Genomic DNA, 4,886 nt, shown 5'->3' with positions numbered 1-4,886 from the left:
CTGACGCAGTAATTGATTTTCTGGATTTAAATTAAATCAGGAAATTCCAGAATATTAATTAAACTTCAAAAATTCATAACTTTTATTCTGTAACTCCAAATTGGACAAATTATATATGAAAAATGATCAGAAAAATCCAATCTATCCATCTGTACTATTTTCATGCATGATCAAACAAGTTAAATTGATGTTTTAAGCAGAATAAGGAAAAGCACTTAAAAGAGGCTATGTTTGAGTTTGAAATTTGAATCCTTGATTCAAATTTGTTCAAACCCCTCTGGTTCTAGTTGCATTAGCCCAACACACTCATATTGCCATGTTTCATGCATGCATCATATTGTTGCACATTGTTTGGTGATGCTTGTGTATCGATGTCCTTTGCGACAGGTTCTGCCCCCGAGGAGTACCGTGATTACCCTAACGAAGAACCATATCAGTGCATCGAACCATCAGGCAAGCAACCAACCATTTGATCATATCGATACAATCCCATGTTCTCGCTCCTGCTCTCTTTTACTGCATTAAGACAACGCGATTCAAACTGCTGTGTGCTACGGTAGTTGAACCCATTTCCTCTGCATGACCTGTCATTGCCACAGTAACTAGATGAAACCCACTAGCATGTGTAGGAGTTGATTGAGCCATATGTATGTGTTGTTCCTACCTTGCTATGCCTGCTATGCTTAGAGTCGTGTCAGGTCTGGTTCATCTGGGTGATGGGCTAGAGTGAAATGTTATGTCGGTAATGAGAGTGGTGTGGTGAACACGATTTGGTAAAGGTATCGATGAGAGGGCATGTAGGAGTACATGGTGGGTTGTTTCATTGAAGCCGACCTTAAGCACTGAGATCTGTATATGTGATTTAAGATACAGCTACTACCATGCATTGGGCCCTGAAATATGACCCCGCTCGACTTCTTATTCACCCTAGCTCTCTGTCCAGGAGTTGCAAGTAGTTTCTGGTGTTTGTAGCCTACTGGAGGCCGTGGACAGCGCTGACCGTAGGGGTGGGCTGTGATGCGGTAGGTATGTGGCACGGTGTACCGAATACCCGTTAGGTATCTCGGGAACCCTGTTCACATCGTTTGGGGCCGTATGGGAAACCTCGGCCGGACTCCCTGCGGATGGAACCTGAATAGGCGATAAACCTGGACTAGAGGCTTAAGTGTTTAGGTAGGTCGTGGTCTACACCCACGTCGGCTTTCGCTTGAAGTCTGCCGAGCACATGTCGTGTGCAGACGCTAAGTGGTGGAAACATGTATGAAGAAGTACACCCCTGTAGGGTTAACATGATCTATTCGAATAGCCGCGTCCGCGGTAAAGGACTACTTGGTTGCCTATACAGTTCATAGACAAGTAAATGGAAACTACTAAAAGCCTCAAGATAAGTGTGAGTGCCGAGGATGGCTTTTCCGTAGGAAGACGGAGGTGGATCCTCGGTAGTGTATTGAAGTGGTGAGTAGTGGACTCGTGTGCGCAAAACCATTTCAAGTTGGAGTATCGTAGGATAGCCTAGCCAAGAGTCAAAGCTGGCTTGCTGCAATAACTCCACCAACCCTTCTTGATACTATGCATGTATGTAGGATCTGATGTAAGTCTTGCTGAGTACCTTTGTACTCATGTTGCTATAATCTACATTTTTACAGAAGACGCTGCAACCCCTTCTGATGGGTTCTATGTAGACGTTGACATCAACGAGTAGGCTAAAGACCCAGGTGGTGACCCTGAGCTTGTGATGGACCACGTAGTATAGCTAGGCTTTCCAAGCCTCTTTTATTTTTACTAGTTGTCTGTACCCAGACAATGTACCTCCGCTGCTGGTTTGTATGACTGTATGTCTTGTATGTTGGGTCGTGAGACCCGTACCTTTGTGTATGTTATGTATGGCTCCCTGAGCCTTAAATAAAGTACTTGTGTCATAGAGTCATGTTGTGATGCTTCATTGTATTTGCACATATCGAGCATATTGTGTGTATGATTGAAATGCTTGGTATGTGTGGGATCTGACTATCTAGTTGTTTATCTTTAGTAGCCTCTCTTACTGGGAAATGTCACCTAGTGTTACCGCTGAGCCATGGTAGCTTGCTACTGCTCTGGAACACTTAGGCTGGCCGGCATGTGTCCTTCTTCGTTCCTGTGTCTGTCCCTTCGGGGAAATGTCACGCTTTGAGTACCGGAGTCCTGTTAGCCCGCTACAGCCCGGTTTACCGGAGTCCTGCTAGCCCAGTGCTACAGCCCGGACCCACTTGCTGATGACCGACACGTTCGAAGCTGGGTCATGGATGCCTGTCCCTGTAAGTCTGTGCCACTTTGGGTTTACGACTAGTCATGTCAGCCCGGGCTCCTTATCATATGGATGCTAGCGACACTATCATATACGTGAGCCAAAAGGCGCAAACGGTCCCGGGAAAAGGTAAGACGACACCCGTGGGGATACCGTGCGTGAGGCCGCAAAGTGATATGAGGTGTTACCAGCTAGATCGATGTGACATCGAGTCGGGGTCCTGACAATGGGCACAGATGGGGAGGGGGGCACAACTGCGGCACGCCCCAATATGCGGCTTAAACCGTACTAGGGGCTTCTCGTTTGGTTATCTCTTTTTCAAGGCCTAAATCTCTGGAAACACTGTCCGACAGCACTATCGCCGAACACATGATGCAACAACCAAGGAGGCAGACATCTACGTCATACCACGGAATTCACAGGTGGATTACAGTAACGAGCGAAATATTCGATTTAATACCATTCCTCAGCTTGCCCTTGGAAGGGACATAGTCCTACTCTTTGCTTACCGCACTATCTGTATCATTCTGCTTTAACGCAATTTTTTGAATAAACAATGCATGACATTACGACTATTATTGCATTCTTGTCATATATATATATATATATATATATATATATATATATATATATATATATCTATGTGTTCATTAATGACGCCTTGCAACCGTACACTTTGGTATGACCAATACACGAGGGGCTTACGTACCCCACAATACGGTGTGAAAAGTCCGAACACTTTCACAAGTGCGGCACCCCGAACTTATAGCATTATATGCATCAGCTCCGAATCATGTCTTTGGTCAAATGTTGGGTTTGCCCGGCTCCTATGTTTTGGTACCTTACGTTCCACTCTATCCGCTAAGGTAGCGCTAGGAGAACTACTGCAATTGTGCCCCGGTTCTGTTGGGTTCAGCACCTCAGTAGAGAAAGCTAAAACTGACTATCATGATAAGGAGAGAGACTGGTCGATGTTCGGCGAGGTTTTCGAGTCCCTAAAGACTTATGCCGCTTAGAGCGAGGGGTCGGCCCTGTCCGGCTTAAAGGCGTGTATCGCGCCCCAAATTCGGCCTTCCGAATACCAGGGGCTTCGCCGAAATTTAAAATTATAGAATTCTATGGCTAAGTGAGACTGATAAAGCATTATTAGTCCGGTTGCCTTGTTCGCTGTATTGAGCACCTCCCTCGAAGGACCCAAACATGGGAACAAGAGTGCTCAGGTTTACCCCGAACACCCCAGCACTCGTGGCATGGGGGCAGAAGCTGAGGACTAGCCATCTCTCAGATTATAAACAGCCAAACAGAAGGTAATATTTTAAATTCAAACAAGCATTGCATAGCGCATATGAAACAAGTTTTCATAAATACAGGATAAAACAAGCAAGTCTCATTCAAATATTACATCTTTTGAACACTCGTCTGCAATAAGACGGGCACTTGGCAGAACACCCTCGTAGTACATCTCGGGGTGGCGGTGCTCCTTGCCCTCCGGCGGCCCCTCCTTGATCTGCTTCACGGCGTCTAGCTTGACCCACTGCAATTTCACACGGGCGAAAGCCCGGCGTGCACCTTCAATGCAGACAGATCGCTTGACAACCTCCAGCCGTGGGCAGGCATCCACAAGCCGCCTCACCAGGCCGAAGAAGCTATTCGGAAGGGCGTCGCCAGGCCACAGCCGGACTATAAAGCTCTTCATGGCCCGATCGGCCGCCTTATGTAGCTCGACCATCTGCTTCAGCTGGTCGCTCATTGGCACCGGGTGTTCGGCCTCAGCATACTGTGACCAGAACAACTTCTATGTTGAGCTTCCATCCTCGGCCTGGTAAAATTGTGCGGCATCGGACACACTGCGGGGCAAATTTGCGAATGCTCCTGGAGAGCTCCGGATTCGGGTAAGTAATCGGTAATTTACTTTTACATGCTTGCTTTGCATATAGAAAGCCTTACCCGCCGCTATCTTCTTCATTGTGTCGATCTCCTGGAGGGCCTTTTGGGCTTCGACCTTGGCACTTCTTGCGCTCTCGAGGGCCGCGGCAAGCTCAGACTCCCGCGTCTTTGAGTCAAGCTCCAACGCCTCGTGCTTCGCCACGAGAGCCTGGAGCTCTTGCTGCACCTCGCCTACCCGAGCCTCGTGCTTCTCTCGCTCGGCGCGCTCCTTGGCCGCTTTATCTTCGGCCTTGGTTAGTGCTTGCTTCAGGGTCGCCACCTCGGTCGTGGCCCTGGCAAATATACGATGATCCTGTCATTTTGCAATCTTATCTTCTTTTATAGATATACATATCTATAGACAGGGTATTACTTACCCTTGTTCTCCTCGAGCTGCCTCTTGGCATGGCCGAGCTCTTTCCTGGACCCCTCGAGGTCCTGCTTCAGTACGGCGACCTCCGCAGTCAGTGCGGCGGACGCCAACAACAAAGCCTGCATATGCATATTGACATACTTATATTAGACTCCTGCGATATTATTTGATCCTCTGTTCGGCTTTTCTTTGTGAACACCGAACAAAGCATCAGGGGCTATTGTCTATGCGGTAATATTTCTACTACATTTTAAAACACTTACCTCAAAGCCTGTTAGAAGGCTAGCACAGGCTTCAGTCAAT

Source organism: Triticum aestivum, chromosome 2A (assembly GCF_018294505.1).
Source record: "Triticum aestivum cultivar Chinese Spring chromosome 2A, IWGSC CS RefSeq v2.1, whole genome shotgun sequence".
In the NCBI taxonomy this organism is placed as follows: Eukaryota; Viridiplantae; Streptophyta; class Magnoliopsida; order Poales; family Poaceae; genus Triticum; species Triticum aestivum.
The sequence above is the reverse complement of the archived record's forward strand: the minus strand, read 5'-3'. Positions refer to the sequence as shown.